General features: G+C 37.5%; 1 pseudogene across 1 annotated transcript in view; it reads left to right on the top strand.

Moving 5' to 3' along the window:
- The window catches only part of LOC309633108 (ferritin light chain pseudogene), a 90246-nt pseudogene that overhangs the window by 24856 nt on the left and 40757 nt on the right, over positions 1-24633 (top strand). The gene's annotated exons all lie outside the window — the stretch shown is intronic.

Raw genomic sequence — 24633 nt, 5'->3', positions numbered from 1 at the left:
ATCTTTGATGTTACTATTGCAAAAAAGATTATGGCTTGCTGAAGACTCAGATGATGGTTAGCATTTTTTAGCAATAAAGTATTTTTAAATTAAAGTATGCACATTGTTTTTTCAGACATAATGCTAATGCACACTTAATAGACTACAGTATAGTGAAAACATAACTCATATGTACTGGGAAAGCAAAAAAATTGTGACTTGCTTTATTGTGATATTCTTTTTATTGTGGTAGTCTGGAACCAAAACCACAATATCTCTTAGGTATGCCTTTATATGGCTTTGTAAATATTGCTCTTACTTAAGCTCATCAAATATAACTCATTCTAAACAACATTTAACACTTTTTTCCATCCAATTTTAGCTTCCTTCTTTCAAGGTCATCCTCTGAGTACCCTAAAGGTACAGATATTTCCATGAAATATCTGTGTCTAATTTGCCAGCATTGAAACCCAACTTTTTTTCTTTTGTCCCATGATAGAGAAGTGAAAAAATTCATATACCCACACATACACCTTGAATTTTCTACACAATAGCTTTTTGGTTTAATAACTTACTAAAGGGAGCATTGCAAAAATACCCACTCTAACTTAAAGCAATAGTGTTTTCATTGTCGTTTCATTTCAGTTTTAAATATTTATACATTTTTCTTGATCTCTTTAACTGAAGGGTCATTGTATGACTTTTGGGGGGGGGGTGGGGAGGGCCACACTGCACACCATGTGGGATCCTAGTTCCCAGACCAGGACTCGAACCTGTGCCCCCTACAATGGAAGCACAGAATCCTAACCACTGGACCACCAGGGAATTCCCCCTATGATTTTTAAATTTGTTTTAAATAATCATATATATGAAATTTTGCTATATATTATGCATATGACATTATCGTAGGAGACTATATTTTATGATATGTTATTGTTTCTTTAAAACAATGTTTATTCTTTCTTTCTAATAACTTTTTGTGAAATTCTCATATAATTTGGAAAAAGTGTGGGTTTCGTTGTTGTTGTTTAATGTTAAGTTCTTTCTGAATCACTTAGTTTGAACTTATTCATAGCATTATTCAAACTTTTATTTTTCCTTATTTTTTTCTGCTTGATCTATCTAGTTTTAAGAAACTTGCAGTAAAATACTAATTTTTTTATTTTTAATTTTTTTAGTTTTCAGTTCCACCTTACGCTTCTAGCACTTGTTTTATCACATATTTTACAGTCTATTTTAGGTACCTATATGTTCATGATTGTTATATATTCTTGATCTATTTTTGTTTTACCAGTATATATAATCTCTTTTATGTTTTATGATGTATTTTATCATGAATTCTATTTTATCTAGTATTAAATCACTACACTGATTTCTTACAGTTCATATTGACTGGTAACTCTTTATACCAAAACTTAAAATTTTTTTATTATCAATTTTTTGTCCTATTATTTTAAGAATTAATCAAGTAGACAACATGTTGTTCAATTTTGTATTTTTAATCCAGTCTTCTGGTATTTGAATTCAACATATTTATATTTACTGCAATTAATCTTATATTAGGATTTATTTTGGCTATTTAACTTTATATTTTCTATTGCTTACACTTTCATTTCTTTCTGCTTTTTCGTCTCCTCCTATATGGCCTTTCATTGGATAGATTGTTTTATTTGAGAGTTAAACATCCTAGTTTTTTTCTTCTAGTGGTTAAATGTAATTTATAAAGACCCACGCTTAGAGTCATTTCTTCCTATGAATATTTTAAACATCAATATATAATGTTTTTCAGAAAAGAAAAATGGAGCTAACGTGATTTTTCCTTCCTCTGAGCTCCCCTTACCTATTCATGTGCCCACCCTTCTCATTAAGAACTTTAGTTCTGAATTGGTATGAATATGCTCATTAATCTGATCTTTGAGATTTTTTAAAAAAATAAATGAGAGTTACCATACCGCCTGTATATTTTACAGCATATTATTGAATTAATGAATTTAGTTAGTTAGTTATGACATACTTTCATAACAAGTGTTTTCAAAGGAGGTTTTTATATGGTAACCGTTCTGACGCTTTGTGTATCTGAGAATGTCTTCATTGTGGTTTCATCTTAAATGATAATTTAGCAGTATATAAAATTCTAGTTTCACACTTATTTTCCTTCAAAAGTTTGAAATTATTACTCCATTATCTTTTGGCCTGCATTTGTGATCAAGAAACCTGATGTCCGTATGACACCTGTTGATGTACAGTTCATCTACTTATTTTTTCTCTCTGGACTTTTTGAATTTTTCATTGTGATGTCCTTAATTTTCCTTATAAATTTAAAAGTGTGGTTGTTTTTCCTCTTTCCTATCCTGTTTGGAACACTTTATGGTTTTAATCCAGGAGCCTTTCACAGTATTCATAAGTGTTGTTCCTGCTTCAGATTATGAATAGTTTCCCATATCACTTTGTAAGTATTCAGCATGCTGATTTTCAAATCTGGCATTGTTTATTATTAATTAAATATAAATTTATTATTTCAGTCCACTTTTTTATAGTATTTGTGCTCCTCAGATGACTTGAAGCTTATATTGTCCTGTGGTCATAAGCAGGACCACCATACATGACTATGCCAATTGAACATTGCATAAACACGCCTGGTCAAGGGGACGAGAGGACCTGACATGCACCTGTGCTTCATCACCAAGTTGATGCTCTGGAACAGGACTGATCCTCCCAGAAATCAAAGTGAACTTTTCTTCACCCAAAGGTGTCATCTACTTGTCGAGCCAAGCCATATGGTGCTGCCTGTTCCTAATTCTTGGGTCCAGAGTGAGTGCTTATTTCTAATTTTTCTGCCTAGACATGTTGTGCCTTTAAAATTGTTTCAACAATTTGCCCACCTTGTAGAAAGTATGTTTTTCTAATTTGTTCATCCAGAAAGGATACTTTTTTCTAATTTATACAAATAAAACTTATGTGTAGGGTTACCATGTATCCTGGTTGGCCTGGGACATTCCCAGTTTATACCCATAGAGCCAAGGTAGTTATTAATTGCTCCCCTTTCACCATCAAAAATGTCCTGATTTGGATGATAAATTAAGTGGTCATCCTACTTGTAGGTTCCCTGTAAGTAGCCTTGGATATGACTACTACTTGGGTAGATTGTTAATGTGTACTCAGGGAGGGGGCCAAAGCCCAGGCTCTATTTTGTGATGCCACTTTCTCAGTGACTTAAAGAAGAGGGATCTGCCCGGAGTGGATGGGCCCTAAAGCAAAGATCTTGGTTTGAATTTACCTATTTGCTGCCAAACCCCAAATAAGTTTGCGACTCTACCTTTTAGCAAAACTCCTTGTCTGACTTTCCTGAGTATAGCTTTCCTTCAAGGGCTTTTCACCTCCAATCATACAACATTCAGAATCTAGGAGAAAAGTAGAAGGTAGTTATGACGACTCAGACTGCTTACTGACACTTCAGCCAGACTTTAATACTGCCCGGGAGTTACCTACCAACCAAGCTATGCTGGGCGGCTGCTGCTTTTTTTTCTTTTTTAAAGCAGCCCTACTCCAGAGTTCTGCCCTGACCAATCTTTTGATGGGGGCTCCCAGTCCTACACCCACTTAGGCTCCTTTTTCCATCCTGTGCCAGGTCACAACCACCTCCATTTCCCCAGGAGTTTCTGTAGGGGTTTACATTCATTTTTCAGATCTATATATGTTTTTTTTACTTTTTCCGTCATTGCCAGAGTTGGATTTGTTGGAGACAACCAGCAGCCTATGTCAGTGCTGCTAAAACCAAAACTCCTCTCTTTTATTTTCATAGTCCTGTTGACTTCAAACAGCAAGCCCACAGATAATCATTACAGGGCCAGGAGCAAGAGAAAATATGGGGATCACATGTTATATATCCAAATATTTAGAATTAAATATCTACCCAAATCTGTTAAGCATGTTTTATATCCTCTTACCTTGACAGATACACCTTAATGAGAACTTGGAAGGGCTGGTTACACTTTAGATACAGTGGGAGCTAGTCCCCATCAAGGACCTCCCACCCATGGCCCACCAAAGATAGGCTACATAATTTGTATGGCACAGTGCAAAATAGAAATGTTTAGGCCCCTTATTAACAAAGTATGAAATAAATGTCATTAAAGATATTAAACTATGAAGTTTTTCCCTTTCTTCTGCAGTCCCTCTTCTCTCTTTCTCAACTTGTCATGGGTGTTTTGTATTTACTATCTAAAGAAAAATTGAAATTTTAAATTATTATCATGAATTTTATATCCTTTTAGTATGTAAGACCAATTTTAAATGCAAACATCTTTATACTGTAAAATCTTTCTGTTGCACCATTTTATATTGTGCAATGTCAGTTTTAAATATGAATATGAGAACATTTAACTTGTATGCAGAATTACCTAAACTATATGATTCATATTTTATAGCTCATTATATATATAATGTATATACATATGTATGTATGTATATATGTTACCACAACAATGGAAACATTGCACGAAATTATTTCAACTTCTTTTAGTTCACTTTTTCATATATGCACATCCACCAAAAATCTCTACCTTCACCTTACTGATGAGTAAGAAAGGGCTAACTGGGAAAGGAACTATTGATCACCCTTTCTCTTTCCTTCTATGTCATCACTTTCAGTATAAGTGGTTGGCTATTAAAGAGAAGTAACACAAATAAGAAAGAATATGATAGGCTTCCTTGGTCATTCACATTTCTTAGAACACCAGTGCTTACTTTCTGCATTCAAAGCAAGTTCTGGTTCAAATAGAAAGCATGGCCTCTCAGGACTGTCCGTGCCTGCCCTTAGTAATAGACCTAACTTGCTTACCTTTACTTGCTTTGAGTCTCACTGAGCTCCCGTGCGTTGTGAATTCACTGAAATTCTGTGCTCATGGGGCACTAGGAATGCTGCCATGCAAATAGGGTGGCAAGCAACAGTGGTGAGCATGCATATTGCGTGTATCTCCTCTGTTTACATGCATGTTCCACTGTCCTATTAGACTCCACGTTTGGAAAACAAATCCAAAGAAGAAATTATTAAGAATATCAAGACATCAATAGCAGAGCATTAAACTAAGTGCAGGGTCCTTTTCTGTGCAGGTCCCTGTGACTGCACAGATTATATGCCTGGGCCCACCTCACTTCTCTTCCCAGCCTTGGTTCTGTCCTGTATAGCTTCACACATCAGCCCGTTCAAACCATGCTCCATCCCCTGCAAACAGCTATGTGTTGGCCTTCTACCCTTGTGAGGACAAATCCAGAGAAGAGGCCTGTGCTGGCACCGAAAGCAGGTTTGAGGATTTGGGGCAGGAAATTTCAGAGTCCCAACCTACCTGGATCATGGTCTAAGGACAAGGGGTCTGGCCCATGTGAGTGTATCCCCTAAATCTCATGATCTCTTTATTCCAAGAGGCAGACCAGAGAGTGACCCTTTAAAAGCACAGGGTCCGTGGTAGGGACTACACTTGCCTAGGTCTTAGGTACTCCAGCCAATCAGCCAATACAGTCTTTGTTCTTCTCCTTCTCATCATAACTCATCTTATTTTAAATTTATCATTTCTCATAAGTTTCATCTCATTCTGAGTTTTAGCTTTATTAGTATCATTTCCCCTTGGTCAATGGCTCTCTTTTTATCTTTCATACATGTCCTTTCTTAAATCAATCTTATTGAAGAGGTACTTGAGCAACCATAAAAGTCTCTGTAGACACCTCCTCGGTTTCTCCCATACTTATAATATTAATGACACTATTGTCAGAATCTCATTTTCTGGCATTACTGTGAATTGACACAACTAAGTGAAAGGTCCAGAATCAGAAAACTATAGAACTTTATAGTCTTATGGGATCTGTGGCTCAAGAAGTTATTAAGAGGCTTCTCCTAAGTAGAACCGGTAATTGGTAGCATAACAACTGGTGGGTCCTGGACCTTTTGACTCCCAGTCTAATGCTCTGTATTACGCTGTTTCAAGACAGAATTAACTGGTAATATCTTGACCTTTGACCTATGGTTTGTAAGACCAGCCTATACCACTGACGAAATGCAGCTCTGAATGTGAGGATCTAAGAGAAAAATCAGACCCAGTATTAGTATCTTGATAAGTATATGAACATATGTAGTATGTATGCCTATGGTAGTCATTGTTAATGAAACAAAGTCCTCTTTCACTTGGAGTGTCATACTTCTTCTTCCCATTAATAAACAATGAAAATTGGAACAAAAGACAAAACCTGTAATCATCCAGCTATATAAAACTAAAAATATTATACAGCTCAGAAATACACATCTAACATTAAAACTGAAAACAATGACAACATATTAAGCTTAAGTCTAACATTTTGTAAATAGCCATTTTAAAACAGGCTTTGGTCAATCAAAGTTCTCTTATTGGTCAACAATTGCTACAGTAATGCTGTGTAATAAGCAATCAAAAAAAAAAATCTTGGTGGCTCACACACTAGTCATTGATTCTCAAGGATCGACAGGACAGGTGGTGCTGTGGTACTCAGTGCTGCAAGTCTGCAGGTCCAGGTTCGCAACATGTGTGTTTTGTGTATCTTGGACCCACAAGCAAAGCAGGATTGGTTCTTCTTACAGTGATGTCAAAAGTCAAGACTGCAGGTAGACAAACAGGATCTCTTAAGACCTAAGAGAGTATTGGCACATCGTCACTTCTGCTCACACGCCCTGAGCCAAAGAAAGTCCCATGACCAAGCTCAAATTCAAGGATTGGGGAAGGACAACCCACCCACAATGAGATTACAGTAAGAGTGTGAATGCAGAGAGGATGGAAGAATTGGAGACACTCATTCAGACTACCACACACCAGATGCCAACAGGAAGAAATGGGGTGAAATAATTTTGGAGTCATGCCTGAAGGTATTAATCCTAATAAAAGATACTTATTTTGTTCATATTATCCTTTTAAAAATTTCTACTAGTTGTCAGTAAATTGCTCTGTGTGTGTGAATATTTTTCTTCATGGGGAATCTAATGATTTTGTCATTTTATAAGAGATCAGAATCTTCAACTGCAGTTGATTCACTGTTGGCTTCCCTGCAAAATGACCACCACCCAGAGGATCCTGAAAAGATGTCTCTTCACCATTTAATATTATGTCCATGGTTTTTTAGTAAGGCTTTGTCATCACCCATTTTGGAAGCTAATGCTAAAAACATGGCTGCACTGGAGATGTAAAATTTCAGGTCTTTCCTTTGGAAATAGCTTTAACTCTTAAGCTAAAAGTTAAAAACCAATCAAACAGTGCCCCACAACCAAGAGTAGCCCCTGCTCGCCACAACTAGAGAAAGCCCGCGTGCAGCAACGAAGACCCAACACAGCCAAAAATAATGAATAAATAAAAATAAATAAATTTATTTAAAAAAACAAACAAACGAGCAAAACCACTAACAGCATTGTAAAAGGGAGATGCGGAAAAGAGATGAGTGTGACTCCAAGGAAATAATAATTGTATTAATATTTATTTTCTTTAGAAAAGGCCATTTCTTCCCTCTTTTACCATTCTTTAATTGCAATAATAAACATTATGCAGAATTGGGAGATTGGGATTGACATATATACACTAATATGTATAAAATAGATAACTAATAAGAACCTGCTGTATAAAAAAATAAATAAAATAAAATTCAAAAATTCAAAAAAAAAAAAAAAACATTATGCAGCTCTTCTCTAACCAAGTATTTAAAAGTATGCTACAACAGGAAGGTATAGGGTATGGTTTTGAGGAAGAAGATTGGGGAGGGGTGGGGACTAAAGAGAAGCAGCTACTCTGGAAATATTCTTAAAACTAAAACTGCAACATGAACTTGAACTTTCGTTGTTTCATTTTAAAAGTAAGCATCGTATTGCTTCATATTTTCATTTTTATGTTTAAAATACTATTTATATGGACATTTTAACAATATTAAGTCTTCCAGTCTATGAACATGGGATCATACTACCCAAAGTGATCTATAGAGTTAATGCTATCCCCATCAAAATCCCAATGGCATTCTTTACAGAAATAGAAAACAATTCAAAATTCAAAAGCCCCCAAATGGCCAGAGTAATCTTGAGAAAGAAGAACAAAGTTAGAGGCACTATACTTCTTGTTCTCAAAATATATTATAAAGTTGTAGTAATTAAAATAGTATGCTACTGGCATACAGACATATAGACCAATGGAACAGAATAGACAGCCCAGAAATAAACCCACACATATACAGTCAAACTGAACTTCAACAAGAGTGTAAAGAATATGCAATGGGAAAGGGTAGTCTCTTCAACAAGTGGTGTTGAAAACTGGATATCCACATGCAAAAGAATGAAACTGGACCTTTACCTTACACCATACACAAAAATCAACTCAAAATTGATTAAAGACTTAAAAGTAATACCTAAAACTATAAATCTCCTAGAAGAAAACACAGGAGAAAAGCTTCTTGATATTTATCTTGGTAATGGTTTCCTGACTATGACATCAAAAGCACAGGCAACAAAAGCAAAAATAGGAAAGTGGGATTACATCAAACAAAAAATCTTCCATATAGCAAAAGAAACCATCAACAGAATAGAAAGGCAACCCATGGAATGGAACAAAATGAAACCATGTGTAATCATTAGTTAAATCCATTACACCTGTAACCTGCCTTCACTCATCAAGGTCATTTTAATTGTTGTTATGAAAAACTTGCATGTCCTTCAAGCGGCTTGTAGCCTAAACAGTAAGGTGTTTGCCCAAGGTGTTTTCCAGGAACTTGGAGTCAGCCATGTCTAGTTCGAGCTGAGCCAGTTGAGACTGGATAGGACCACCAACCCTCCAACTGGGCATGTGTGAGTGTCTGCTTTGTGACCTTTTGATGTCAGAGAGCTGAAAAGTCCACCCTCAGATCATGCAAAGCACCTCCATTTTTAAACCTGTGTCCCATGAAGAGGTCCATAGCTTAGTTACACCTGCTCAGAATGACAATTACCTCACCTTTCCCAATTACCTCTCCCCAAGCTCCCCACACTCCCCATGCCTCAGATCACCCTGCTTCTTTATCCCATAAATACCCAAGCCCCTTGCCTTCAGAGAGGCAGATCTAAGACTTGTTCTCCCACCTCCTCACTTGGCTGCCTTGTGAATAAACCCCTTCTTTGCTGCAAACCCAGTGTCTCAGGGTTTTGACTAGCTGTGCATTGGGCAAAATGAACCTGATTTGGTAACAAAAATATTTGCAAACCATATATCTGATAAGGGATGAATATCCAAAACATATAAGGAATTCCTACAAATTAATAACAAAATGAAACAAATGACCTGATTAAAAATGGACCAAAGACTTGAATAGACATTTCTTCAAAGAAGGCATATAAATGGCCAATAGGTATATGAAAAGGTGCCCAACATCACTAATCATCAAAGAAATGCAAATCAAAGAAAGCCACAATAAGATATCACCTTATGCCTGTTAAGATGGCCATTAAGAAAAAAAAAAGGTAGCAAGTGTTGGTGTGAGGATGTGGTAAAATTGGAACCCTTAATCACTGTTTGTGGGGATGCAAAATGGCACAGCAGCTATGGAAAACAGTAGGGAGGTTTCTCAAAAATTAAAAATAGAACTACCATATGATCCAATAATCCCACTTTCAGGTATATAGCCAAAAGCATTGAAATCGGGATCTCAGAGAACAGTAGACCCCCTTATCCACGGTTTTGGTTCTGTGGTTTGTTACACGTGGTCAACCTCAGTTTGAAAGTATTAAATGGAAAATTCCAGAAATAAACAATTTATAAGTTTTAACTCTCGGGTAATTCTAAGCAGTGTGATGAAACCTTCCACCGACCTGCTCTGTCCAGCCCAGGACGTGAGTCATCCCTTTGTCCAGCGGATTCCACCCTTCGTCACTCAGTAGCCGTCTCAGTTACCAGGTTGACTGTCTTGGCATTGCAGTGCTTGTGTTCAAGTAACTCTTATTTTACTTAATAATGGCCCCAAAGCACACAACTAGTGATGCTGGCAATTCAAATACGCCAAAGAAAAGCTGTAAAGTGCTTCCTTTAAGTGGAAAGGCGAAAGTTCTTGCTTTAATAAGGAGAGAAAAAAAAAAAACAAACTGTATGCTGAGGTTGCTAAGATCTATGGTAAGAACAAAACTTCTATCTGTGAAATTGTGAAGAAGGGAAAATAAATTTGTTAGCTTTGCTGTTGAACCTCAAACTGCAAAAGTTAGGCCACAGTGCATGATAAGTGCTTAATTAAGATGGAAAAGGCATTGCATTTATACAATAAGATATTCTGAGAGAGATAACATTCACATAGCTTTTATCATAGTATATTGTCATAATTGTTCTATTTTACTGTTGTTGTTAATATCTTACTGTGCCTAAATTATAAATTAAAACTTATCATAGGCATGTATGCATAGAAAAAAATATATGGTATATACAGGGTTCGATGTTATCCAAGGTTTCAGGCATCCACTGGGAGTCTTGGAATGTATCTCCCACAGATAAGGGGGGACTACTGTATCTGCAATCCTATCCATGTGCATCACAGCATTATTCATGACAGCTAAGACAGGGAAACAAACTAAATGTCTACTGACAGATGATAGGATAAAAAAATGTACTATATACATACACTGGAAGGTTATTTGGTCGTAAGAAGGTAATCCTTCCATATGTCACATGGGTGAACCTGGAAGATATCATGCTAAGTGAAATACGCCAGTCACAGAAGAATATACACTGCATGATACCACTTATATGGTGGTTGCCAGGGGCAGTGGGAGGGGGAAATGGGGAGTTTTTTAACAGGCATAAAGTTTCATTTATGGGACATGAATAAGTTCTAGAGATCTGCTGTATAACATAGTGCCTATAGCTAACAATTCAGTATTGTACACTTAACATTTTGTTAAACGGATGGATCTCACATTAAATGTTCTTACCACACAAACAAAAGCAAACAAACAACCCCAAAGGAGCAGAAGGAAACTTTTGGAGGTGATGGATATGTTTATTACCTTGATGATGGTTTCATGGGTATCTGCACGTCTCCAGACTCATCAATTGTATTCATTTAATATGTCCAGTTTTTAACTATCAATTATGCCTCAATAAAATTGTCTGAAAAATACTATGTGTATTGTTTTAATTAGACAGATGTAAGATGCTGGATAAGCCTAAAGTTTGGTTATTTATTTTTTTGGTACTTACTTTAAACTATTGCTTACATTAAATTGAATGAAATCAATAAAAGGAAAAAGTCCCAAGCTTTTTATGCAACAGGGTTTCCAGTACAGACTCAGGCCAATTATTCCTCTGACATCTGCAACTGGCATTTTAAATGATCAGAAAAAAATAGCTGCTAGTGATGGTTTTTCAAAGCCAGCTTGGCTACACACCATGTCATGATCTCTCTAGAAAAGTGTATCAGGAGGAATTAGATTAATTTTTAAAGGCTCTTTACCCTTGGGTTTACTGTAAGAATCCATCACTTTAACACCTCATGTTTATTAAGTAACTCCATGTTTTATATATGATGTTTATAAAATTTGGTTGTGTGAGGGGTTTATATTCAACTCTCTCCATGGCTGCATGAGACAATCAGGGTTGGAAGATGTTAACAAATTAATAAATAGAGCCCCGATCTTAATAGTAAGACAGATTTGATTCTATGTTATGTATAATTTTGTCCAAATATAAAAAAAGAAAGGCATTTAATTCTACAAGCAGTAATCACAGAGAATTTTTACATAAACATGAGATAAATCTTCAGAGAGTAACATTACAGCTCAATATCACATCTTACAAAAAAAAGCCTTTCTTGATTCTTCAAGTTTAACTTAAAAGCCCCACTCTTCATGAACCCATGAATATTAAAATGCATATCACTGCTGCCCTTGGTGTCTATCTTATATCATAGCAATGTCCATTTCTATCCCTCATAACTCTCAAGCAACCCTACAAGAGTTATAAAGCACGTATTACTATACCCATTTTATGGAAAAGGAAACTGAGTCTCAGAACATATCAATACTTGGTGAGGGAACAAAGAGTGAACTGTAGAGGTGGGATTTGACTTGAAGCCTTGTGATCTAAGTCCAGGGCTTACACCCCTGATAGTATCCTCACCAACTGAGCTGTGCTCCACAGCTCCAAGTACAGTCACTCGCACTGAGTAGGCACCAGAAGATGTTATTGAATGGAGCAGGAGAACAGATGGCCAGCACAACAGAACGGTGGCCTCTTTTTCCAATGCTGGGGGTATAACAACTGGCAAAGCAAGACCTAAGAACGATCCATCAAGATACACAAGTGCATCCTCGGAAGTACACAGCATCATCGTTTTTGACATTCACCTTCTAAATGGTTCAAGTTCTATGGCCTCAGCAATTAGCTGCTTCCCGTCATTGAGCAAAGGACCAGAAACAAGGCAGCCGGACATGGCTCCTTCTTCTCTCCTTGCTCCACAGAGAGCTCCTTGCTCAGGGCGAGGAGGGGGGGGGGATCAATAACGCTGACGGTGGGGAGGGCGCAAGAGAGGCTTGTAAAAACAAAAAGATATGTTCTGGCTTGAAATGGGCTTTTGGGGGATAACTGACTTTAAAAGGTCCCACAAATAAAAGCAGTCATAAATTGCACGTTAACAGTTAGGCATCAAAATTGTTTCCCACTTAATCTCAATTATAAGGACTAAGAGCCATGTTATCCCTGATAATTTACCTGCAAGGTCCAGTTTATTCAAAGATGACACACTGTATCAAATCTTCCAATGTTTCCATGCTTAATATCTAATGGCCATATTTTCTGTCCATTAGGAAGTATGTCTCTCTTTAATTGTTACATAAAGTTATTTAATTATGAATTGCTCACAATTAAAAATCTGATGTTTACGTAGTTGGCACACTAGTGATGAGATTAAAAATTTAAGAAGAAAGAAAACCTCCTTGCATTGTGGACAGCAAGTCTTGCACGGCCAAATGATTTCATAAGGCAAGGTTTTCCATTTCATTGACAGGAAGTAGGGGACACCTCAGCAACCTCCAGACTTGAAATGCTCTGAGGTGTATAAGATAATATAAATTGCCTTCTTTGTTGCTATCTAATTTTAGTTTGCCAAATGATGTCATTTGTTACTTTTCAAGAAATTATTTCCCAAGAAAGAGATTTCCTAATTTTGTTTTATGTAATTAAAAAAAAAGAAAAAAGGAAGAAAGAAAACTCATGACATACTGGAGAGTGAAATGCAATTGTTCTTACTAACAAGGATTATATCCTTGCAGAAGACGTCAGGAAAAAAATGCATGTGTATTCTATACATACTAATTCAAAGTGTCAGTATATAATGCACGTTATAGTTGTTAAACATATATATGTACATAGTGGAAAATGTGATGATTTCTTTGTTGTTCAGAGACAAAGAGATCAAAGGAGGGCTATTATGCATACATGCGTCCATCCATCCATCCATCCATCCATCCATCCAATAGTATCTGAATGAGCACATACTAAGTGCTGAGGGAGCGCTAACGGATATGACCTGGTGAAGCTAGAATCTCAGTAATATTAACAAACCCACTTCCTCTTTCAGCTAGGTAATTTTAAACAGTTCAAAACAGCTGATAGATTGAAAAGTTTTGTTTATTTTCTTAATAGAAAAGGAGTGTGAGATTCTGCCTTCCTCAAGGCTCCTCGAAGGCTTGGGAGTTAAAATTTGTTGTTTACGTTGTAAAATAAAAACAACAGTACCATTTGCATTGTTTCCACTGGGGGATTAAAACACAGTGGCCTTTAGCTATAGGGTTCGGTAACAACGTTGCTTTGCCTTTTAACCATTTATAATACTGAGCATTACTACTTTGGTTTTAGGGGCTGTAAGACCAGGAAGACAATATAAAGAGTTAGTACATTAAAGCAAATTTCTAATTCTGCCTAACTAGCATGCATTTACTTCATTAACTAGCAGTTACATTTCCCATGCCTTCAATTAACGCTGGTTTCATTTTAAATGCTATCAGTTAAGACAAGATGTGATAAGAAAACATCATTGCCAGGCAAGCTTTCTTCAAACACAGCTGATTTATCTCTTTGGCAATTCATTAAAATGCAAAACATATTGAAATTGATTTTCAGCACTTTCAGGCAGGAATGTTTCTAATAATGTTAATTTGCAAATTTCCTCTTCTTTTTTTCTAAAGTCTCTGTGCTGCAGACGCCATGTTCAGCCGGAGGCTATTTGTATTGTGCAGACAGAAAATGAACAGGGAACATTTATTTCTCATCTCTTTCTGAGCAACCTGAGGCGCATGAAGATATTTGTGCTATAACAGGCAGAGTCAATCCCTTTCCCTCCCTTTACTTGCTATATATCAACCAGCAAACTCCCAGCTAGTCCTGCTGCAGCAATTAACCTGCCAGAGCGCTCTCCTGTCAGGCGCAGTGATAATAAACTCCCCCCCCCTTCCCCCCCAGAGAGACAGAGCTATAGATTCTGGCTCTGCAACTTCCATAGAGGCTGAATTATTCAGAATCAGCATGATTAAGAAGATGACATGGTATTACTTAAAAAGACATACTTTTATTTTTTCCCCCTGGCTGAGGTTTAAACCCATTAAGGTGGAGGCAACTGATCTTTCCCCCTTTGGTGCACAGTTCCTAGAACAGGAATTCTTGAAAGACTATTTCCAGTACCTTGTCAATTTCCAAGTCTATGAATAAAAGTGTAAATACCAGGAGGGAAGTGTCAGAGTCAAAATGTACAGCTCATATAAACCTAGGAACTGGCTAAAAATAATATTTTCACCCCAAAGAGACAAAGGGAGCAGGTTCATTTTGAGTAATTGGTCGTGTTTCAATTGTTATTCTTAAAAGCAAAGAAAAAAAGCCCCATGTTTGCATTTCGGGGGTCAGTTTCAAGTGGACCAAATTGTGATGAATTATAAATTAGAAATCCGGATACACAATCTGTCAGATAACAAGTTGTTAGACTCTGGAAATAGCATATTCTTAACAGTAAACCTTGTCTTTATGAGGATGGCAGTATTATAAATGTCATAATGGATTGCAAATGAACCAGCTGTTTATATTCTACTCTAGTACATGAATGAGAGAAGAACAAGCCAGGAAATAAAAGAAGATTGAGGAAAATTTACTAGTACCAAGTCACGGATAAAAAAGCCCAAGGAACTCAATTTTTACGCATTCCCATCCAATTTACCCTTGCTGGTGACTTTTGGGGGGGGGGGGGAGTATAGCTTTTGAAACCAATTGTATTATTCCACTTTAAGATGCCTTCTAGTATATTCAATAGACCCATCACAGTTACGTGTTCCTTTTTCAGTCTCTAGTTGCCCTCACCATGCGAGATTGGTTATCGTCAGAGGACTTTCAGAGAAGGATTTGAATGCAATTTCAAAGGCCAGACAGAGCAGCTTTCAAAACACTGCAAGCTTAGGAAAGCAGGGTTAGTAGTCCCAAAGGGGTGAGCTTCTGGCTTTCTGTTTCTCATTTCACTCATTTCACTTCAAGCTAAAGCCCCTCTTGATCCCAACCAGGTGAAATCAAGGCAGCATGGCACTCTTAAGTGAACGAGCCCACCTACCCAGAGCTCTGCAAATGGCCATTATCTGTAAGGGATATTCCCAGCACCATCCGTGTTAGTCCATGCAGACCGGCTATTCCCTGTGAGAACAGAAACACCTTGCTCTTCTATGTACGATTAAATCTAGGTTCACCCAGGAGATTTCAACAAATGGCCAGGCCACTCATAGGATGCTTGTTAGCAGATGGCCATTTTCTGCACGTCGGGTTATGAATTATATCTGTTTGTTATGCAAAGATCTTATTTCAAGTTTCATGTCCTCTTTTCTCAACCAGAACTAAAATCCAGCAAAGGGATGCAGAGAAGGGGTACAACTCAACTTTACAAATTAACAGCGCTTTATGGGGCATTACAGCTACTCTATTTAAAAATCCAATCCAGAAGATAACATTACCACTTGTTATGTTTGCATTTTTGCATAAGGCACCTCACCCTTGGCTTGCAGGTCTCTTATCTCTGTAATATTCATGGCGTGCTGGCTTTTAATTAAACTACCCACAACTCGATGTAACTCCAAGTATGGATTTTACTGCTGCAGGAACTAGTAGTCAAGAAAAATTCTGTATTTTAAATTTATTTTTAAAGCCTGGATAGTTTTATTGCCAGTGACGTCCTGAACAGTACTGTCCTACAAAGATGACTAAATTTTGTGTTTCAAGACACATGCTGATCATATCAGGGCACCCAAAAGTTCATGAGACTCTTGACTTTCATAGATGTAACAGTCAGAGATTTGACTTTGTCAGAAACCCTTGGAGGTCTGTGATATGTAATCATTTGTCATTTTCCTAAAGCATAATTTTATTCACATGCGTGGTGGATCTGGAATGCAGAGGCGAGTCACGACGTTACTGATTGCACCAAACGGACCATCTGTCTTCTTCAAATAAAATACACCTTAACTTCCCTAATGTTTTCTCAGTCCCTTTTTCTGGTTCTCTTTTTTATTCCCACCCTGTAAATGTTGAAGTCCAAGGCTGTTAACTTCTCATTCTTCACATTCTGCCTAGGTCACCTCATTCCATCCCAAGACTTCAAGTTCTATGAGTATGTTGATAATTCCCAAATCAAAAATTGTCTACCTAGATCTCACTCCTGAAATTCAGAAGCACATATGCAGCTGTTTCCTAGGACACTCGGTATCCCACTGGCACTTAAATTCAACATATTTAAAATGGAATCTATAATAATGCCAATTATATTTAATATGGATTTAATGTTTACCCTCATAATCTTTACAAAAACCCTATCAGGTAGGAGACTATCGTATTTCCAGTTTTACAGGTGAGGAAACTGTGGCTTGAAGAGGTTGATTGTCAAGGTAATGTGGTTATAAGGAACTATGAACTGGACCTAAGCCCCTATGATCAGAGTCTGTTTCTAATCACTGCCCCACACTGCCCAGCCTGGGTTTTCTCTTTCTCTTACGTGATTCATCCTAGTAGTCCTTTCCTGTTTCAGTTGTACAATCACTTCTTCAGGGATGCCTTTTCTGATCCTACAGAGCAACTTGGGTTTCCAGAACTAGGGCTCTACAAATGTAAAACACCCTTTTTTTTTTCCTTTTAGAAAGCCTACAATTATGTATTTGATTTTTAATCTTTTCAATAGCCTGAGAAATACGTAGGGCAGATACGTTTGAGAAAACAAAGGGAGATAAATGGGCGAGAGAGAGAATAGTCTAGAAAGAGAGAACAGCACGTGTGAAGGCGCCGGTGGGGAAAACAACAAAATGAAAGTATTCTCAAGTAACAGAATGAATTTCTGTTTTAATTAGAGCACAAACAAGGAAAGTGAGGAAGGGCAAGAGGTGAGACTTGAAAGGTAGACAGGTGTTAGATTACAGTGGATTTTATAGGTCCTCGTAAAGACTTAAAAATGTATACTAAGGACAAAACAAGAATGTTTTTAAAAATGGGGTATGAAAACTCAGTTCATTTATTTACTTAATTCTCAGTCACTGATGGGCAAAGCTGACCTTGGAGACTGAAGGTCCAAAACTTGTCCAATGCATGGGGGATACCAATAAGGAAGGAAGAAAACTGGCAAACTGTGATCTCTTTACTTATACATTAAAAGGCCAAGTACTCCAGGGCACCCTGTATAAATAGGATATTGAGAATAAGACTTGTTTTAAATAAAAATAAATAAATAAATAAAAGATTATGTATATTTAATTAATAGACGTTATTTTTTAGAGCAATTTTAAATTCATAGAACAATAGTACAGGAAGTTCCCGTATATTCCCTGCTCGCACCCACACAAAAGCCTCCCTTACCATCAATATCAGTCACCCTTACCATCAATATCAGTCACGGGAGTGGTACATTGTTACAACTGATGAATCTACACGGACACATCATTATCACCCACAGCCCAGAGTTTACCTTATAGTATCACACAGAGGAGATTCACTACCCCAAAAATCCTCTGTGCTCCACCTATTCATCCTTCCCTCTCCTCTAACTTCTAGTAACCTTTTTACTGTCTCCTTAGTTTTGCCTTTCACAGAAATGTCTGATAGTTGAAATCACACAATAAGCAACCTTTTCAGATTGGCTTCTTTCATCTAGTAATATTCATTTAAGTTTCCTCCACGTCTTTTCCTGGCTTGATAACTCATTCCTTTTTAGTGGCAAATAATGTTCCATTGTCTGGATGCACAACAGTTAATTTCTTTTTTTTTTTTGAGTTTAATAATTTTATTATCAATATTTTCATTAATGTTTCTCTTTGTGAAGAACAATGTGTCTTTTTTTTGAATTTTATTTTATTTTTTATACAGCAGGTTCTTATTAGTTATCCATTTTATACATATTAGTGTACACAGGTCAATCCCAACCTCCCAATTCATCCCACCACCACTCACCCCCCCTCCCCCCCTTGGTGTCCATACATTTGTTCTCTACATCTGTGTCTCTATTTCTGCCTTGCAAACCGGTTCATCTGTACCATTTTTCTAGATTCCACATATGAGTTAATATATGATATTTGTTTTTCTCTTTCTGACTTACTTCACTCTGTATGACAGTCTCTAGGTCCATCCATGTCTCTACAAATGACCCAATTTTGTTCCTTTTTATGGCTGAGTAATATTCCATTGTATATATGTACCACATCTTCTTTATCCATTCGTCTGCTGATGCGCATTTAGGTTGCTTCCATGACCTGGCTATTGTAAATGGTGCTGCAATGAACATTGGGGTGCGTGTGTCTTTTTTTTGTCAAAAATATTTTTTAATTAATTAATTAATTAATTTTATTTTTGGCTGCGCTGGGTCTTCATTGCTGTGCGTGGGCTTTCTCTAGTTGTGGTGAGCGGGGGCTACTCTTCGTCGCAGTGTGTGGGTTTCTCATTGCAGTGGCTTCTCTTGTTGCAGAGCACAGGCTCTAGGCACATGGGCTTCAGTAGTTGTGGCATGTGGGCTCAGTAGTTGTGTCTCACAGTCTCTAGAGCGCAGACTCAATAGTTGTGGTGCATGGGCTTAGTTGCTCCGTGGCAGGTGGGATCTTCCTGGACCAGGGCTTGAACCCGTGGCCCCTGAGTTGGCAGGCAGATTCTTAACCACTGCACCACCAGGGAAGCCCACATGTGTCTTTTTGAATTATGGTTTTCTCTGGGTATATGCCCAGTAGTGGGATTGCTGGGTCATATGGTAATTCTATTTTTAGTTTTGTAAGGAACCTCCATACTGTTCTCCATAGTGGCTGTATCAATTTACATTCCCACCAACAGTGCAAGAGGGTTCCCTTTTGTCCACACCCTCTCCAGCATTTGTTGTTTGTAGATTTTCTGATGATGCCCATTCTAACTGGTGTGAGTTGATACCTCATTGTAGTTTTGATTTGCATTTCTCTAATAATTAGTGATGTTGAGCAGCTTTTCACATGCCTCTTGGCCATCTGTATGTCTTCTTTGGAGAAAGTGTGTTTAGGTCTTCTGCCCATTTTTTGATTAGGTTGTTTGTTTTTTTAATATTGTGCTGCATGAGCTGTTTATATATTTTGGAGATTAATCCTTTGTCTGTTGATTCATTTGCAAATATTTTCTCCCATTCTGAGGGTTGTCTTTTCATCTTGTTTATAGTTTCCTTTGCTGTGCAAAAGCTTTTAAGTTTCATTAGGTCCCATTGGTTTATTTTTGTTTTTATTTCCATTACTCCACCACAGTCTATTTATCCATTCGCCTACTAAAGGACATTTTGGTTACTTCCAAGTTTTGGCAATTCTGAACAAAGCTGTTATAAACATACATGTGCAGGTTTCTGTGTACACATAAGTTTTCACCTCATTTGGGAGAATACCAAGAAGGATAATTACTGGATAGTATGTAAGAGTATGTTTAGTTTTATAAGAAACTACCATCTCCCAAAGTTCTATTTTGCACTCCCACCTGCAAAGAAAGAGCATTCCTGTTGCTCCACATCCTCGCCAACATTTGATGTTGTCAGTGTTCTGAATTTTGGCCATTGTAATGGGTGTGTAGTGGTATCTCATTATTGTTTTAATTCAGAAGTCCCTAAAGACATGTAGTGTTGAGCATCTTTTCATCTGCTTCCTGGCCATCTGTATACATTCTTTGGTGAGGCATCTAAGTCTTGCTCATTTTTTAGATTGGGTTGTTGGTCTCCTTACTGTTGAGTTTTAAGAGTTCTTTTTATATTTTAGATAACAGTACTTTATTAGATATGTCATTTGCAAATATTTTCCCCATCTGTGTCTTATCTTCCTATTCTCTTTATATTTTTATTATGTTTTATTTTTAACTTTATAGTTATTAAAGTAAGTTCCTGAATTCCCACTATGTACTGAGCCTTCTTGGAACATTTGAATGTGTAGAGCATTCAGAATCCAATGAATAACAATTGAAACAAGTCTTCTTTGAGAGTTGGCTGTGTGTAAGGCACAGTACCGTGGTAGGTGCTGTAATGATGCATGTATACTGTTTCACTTCTGTCCTCAAGTCATAATAATGGTAGGGAAGACAGCCCCACAAACCTCATTTCAGGCTTTTCATTAACACAGAACAACAACAAGTTTTTAAAAGCCATCCCCATTGTTTCTCTCTTCCTGGGCCTAAAGTCAGTGCTCATTTCTCTTTCCTTAAAGTTTCATCACCCTAAAGATACCCTTCCTGATTTCAGAGATTTCAGCATTCCTATGGAATTTTCAGGTAAGTAGTCTCCTATCTTTCTGACAAGTCACCCCTTCTCCCCTGAGCTCATCCTTTTATTTATTCCAGAGAGAATTTCCAACAGCAGTCCTTGGAAACATGAACTCTGATCCCATAACCATGCAGGCCCAGTTCTAGAAGGGTTAAAGGAAAGATTGCTACTACAGGCAGCAGTTTTCTGGGAAGATTTCAGAGAAAAGAAATTCAAGCTAAAACTTAAGAGATGAATAGGACTTGGCAAGAAGAGAAAAATAAGGTGTCAGAGAGATGAAAAGTTACCAGGAAGAGGAAAAAGGCTCAGGGACTGTATAGCAAACCCACCAAACTGGACCAAGCAGGAGATGCAAATAGGGGAAGGGTGTGGACAGGTCTGCAGAGTTAACCTAGATCTATTGGGCTGGCCAAACAGTTCGTTTGGGTTTTTCCGAATGAACTGTTTGGCCCACCCAATACAACAATACTTTTCCTTTGCATGTTCTAGAGTGACTTGCACTTCTGATGGACTGTCATGTCATCATAAATAGCTAACATTTACTGAGTACCAGTCAGGTGCCAGGGACTTTTCTATAGAGTTATGTATAGAGCTGCAAAGGCCAGTCTCTGACAGGGAGTCTGATTCTAGGCTCTCTCTACCTCATAACCACTGCGCTCTGTATCAATTCCCTCAACAGAGCTTTACAACAACCCCTCCTCTCTTTTTAACAGTAGTAGTGACTGTTACGGGTATGCTGAATTCCACTCTTTTTCCCTTTTCTGAGATCTTGTTACAAAGTCAGTTATCAAAAGCGGCGCATTTGAGAGGGTCATACGATTAAACTATACATGTATAGCAGCGTTTTGCTGCTAATGTAACAAATTACCAAAAATTTAGTAGCATAGAAACAACTCAAATTTATGATCTTACTGTACTATAGGTCTGAAGTCCAACACAGGTTTCACTGGGCTAAAACTGAGGTGTCAGCAGGGCTGTGTTCCTTTCTGGAGGTTCCAGGGGAAAACTGACTTCCTTGCCTTATTCCAGCTACTAAAGGGTGTCCTCACTCCTTGGCTTGTGGCCCCGTGCTCCACCTTTAAAGCCAGTAATGGCAGGTTGGGTCCTTCTCACATGCATCGTGTTGAACTTGCATCTTTCATCACACATTTTTTTGACTCTCTCCTCTTCTACCTCAGTCTTCCACTTTTAAGGATCAATCTGATAACATTGGACCCACCCAGATAATCCAGGATAATCTCCCTATCTTACACTAGCAACTTTAATTGCCCTTTGTCAAGTAACTTAACATAGTCACAGGTTCTGGGGATTAGGATGCGGACATCTTTTTTGGGGGCCGGGGTGGGGTAGAAGAGTGCATTATTCTGCCTACCACAGTGTTCCATAAATATTAGTTATTTATTAGTCTTTTAAGTGGAGTAAGAACATAAGGAAACATGAAGCCATTAGTTATGAAATGATTAATATTGAGTTAATAAAATCTTCTTAATATTTCATAACTGTCTTGCTCCCACTTAATTCAACAAGTTTTTGTTTGTTTGTTTGTTTAGCAGCTCAAGTGTATGAAGTATGTTTAAAGGATTAACTTAGGATTCATAGAAACAAAATCTTTTCACACTCATAAGGGGCCTAGAATTTATACACTATTAATTAAATTACATAATGATAGTGATAATTATACCTGGGATAAATGCATAGGGAGAAACACAACTGACTGTTGGTAAACATGTAACTCAGCTAGAGAAGCAGAAGTATTTGAGCCCAATAGAGGGATACCTACTGGTGACAGGCGCATAGCATGCACTGAACATTCATCCCTGGGATTTGCAGAGGGAATGTGTTGTACATTCATCTGATAAACCAGTTCGGTTGAAATTTTTTAAGAAAGCTTCTACTCTCCCACAAAGAACAGAATGCAAGCTCTGTGGTCAGACCTGAGTTCTAATCCCTTTTCATTCATGCCTTACTTACTAGTTGAGTGACCTTGAGCAAAATTATCAATAACTAATGTCTAAGAAGTTAGTCCTGTTCCTTCTGCTGTTAATGAGGGTTAAGATGCTACCAACTTTGAAGCACAGCAGTACGTACTAAAGTAGGTCTTGCAGGTAAAGGTCTTCATGGGGTAACTATTCTGTCAATTACAAACATTTGCATATTGTTTCCATTACTTCTCTGACTGGATGTGTTTACAAATTTCTCAATTTTTATGTACAACTATTACCAAAATGGCCTCCAGACATATATATCAATTTCACTCCCAACTACAATGTATGATGATGCCCATATCCTTAACAAACTTGCCAAGACTCCTTATCATTTAAAGATTGCCAGTTGAGCTGAGTATCTGCAATTGTTCTTCTCTTTTGAATTTTTGTGATGGTTGATTTTTGAATAGTTTTTGTGTGAAATTATATTGACCATTTGATTTCTCCTTGTGAATTGCTCGTTAATATCTTTACCCATTTTAATTGGAATTTTAGAGTTTTCTCACAGATTTGAAAGAATTCCAAATAATAAGACCTTTGTCTTCTATGTCCTTAATTTTTCTGATTCATGTTTTTCCTTGTATTTTACTTATGTGTCCCAAGGATATCCTTGAAAGACAATTCCCAAATTTTCTCTCTCCTCTGGGGGGAAAAAATCAATTTTAAAATACCATCTGCCTGCTATTTCCTGTGGCTAGTAAATTTCCTAATAATATTAGCAGGTATATTTCAGTATTCATCAAAGAATTCATCTGAATCTCTAATAATTACTTGACTTTTTAAGAAACCACAACTGTTTCCAGAAAACATATTTCTTCTTTACATTCTTCTCACTCCTTAGGTACCAAACCAACTTGCATTTGGGCTCCCTGACTTGTTTTCACCAATCAATTTCTATTCTTTTTTAATTGCATATTTCACTAGGCTTGCCTTTATTTAGCAACTGTTACCTTAAAGCTTATTATTACAGCAGCTCCATCTGTTTAATAATGTCAACATCCTTCCTGTCACCTCAGCACTTCTAATTCCCCTCCTCACAGCCCCCTCACTGAATGAAAGGCAACGTTCTTTTTGTTGGAAGCTTTGAATGCATAATTCATTTGGAAAAATCGTCCGTGTTCTGCATGTTTGGAAGACAGATCACTTCTCTTGTCAGTCACGATGGCTGGGGTAGGGCTAAGTGCTGTTCAGGGCGTGCTCCGAGTGCACCGCTGATGGCGGGCTGCTGAGATTGCCAACTGTGTTCATCCTGATCGTCTTTCTTTGTCTTTGGTGACAGGGAGAGTAAGACTCGAGGTCTTATTCAGTTGTTGCAGCTAGACTCTATTTCATTCGGTTCTCTCAAGCCTTCTTTTAAGTTACCCAAAGATTCCCATCATCATCCCCTCAAGCCCAGGCAAAATCCTGACCTAGAGTAACGTTCTCTTGGGGCATCTCAATGTTTAGAGGGGAGAGAGCATGGCCCTTCACCTCAGAGGCCCTTGGGTTTGCACTTGATATCAGCCACTGATGAACTTGTGAGCTGGGATGAGTTACATAACCTCGATGAGCCTCAACTCCCTTATCTGGAAGTGATCGTTGCTACAACACAGATTGTGTGTGTGGATGTATGGATTCTACAAGGAAATAGTTTATGGGAGCACCACAGCACTATGTCTGGAGGATGGCCGGTTTTTAGTTAATGGTCATGTCCTTTAAATTAATTCCTTCTTCCCCACTGTCTCCATTATCTCTTTTCCTTTCCCTACTCTGTTGAACATATACAGGCATATTTTGGAGATATTGTCGGTTTGGTTCCAGACCAAGGCAACAAAGCAAATACTGCAATAAAGCAAGTCGCACAATTCTTTTGGTTTCCCAGTACATATAAAAGCTTTGTTTACACTATTATGCAGTCTATTAA

This window comes from Balaenoptera borealis (genome assembly GCF_965194805.1).
Source record: "Balaenoptera borealis genome assembly, chromosome: 8".
Taxonomy (NCBI): domain Eukaryota; kingdom Metazoa; phylum Chordata; class Mammalia; order Artiodactyla; family Balaenopteridae; genus Balaenoptera; species Balaenoptera borealis.
Note: the sequence above shows the minus strand (reverse complement) of the source record. Positions and strands in the feature narration are given on the sequence as shown.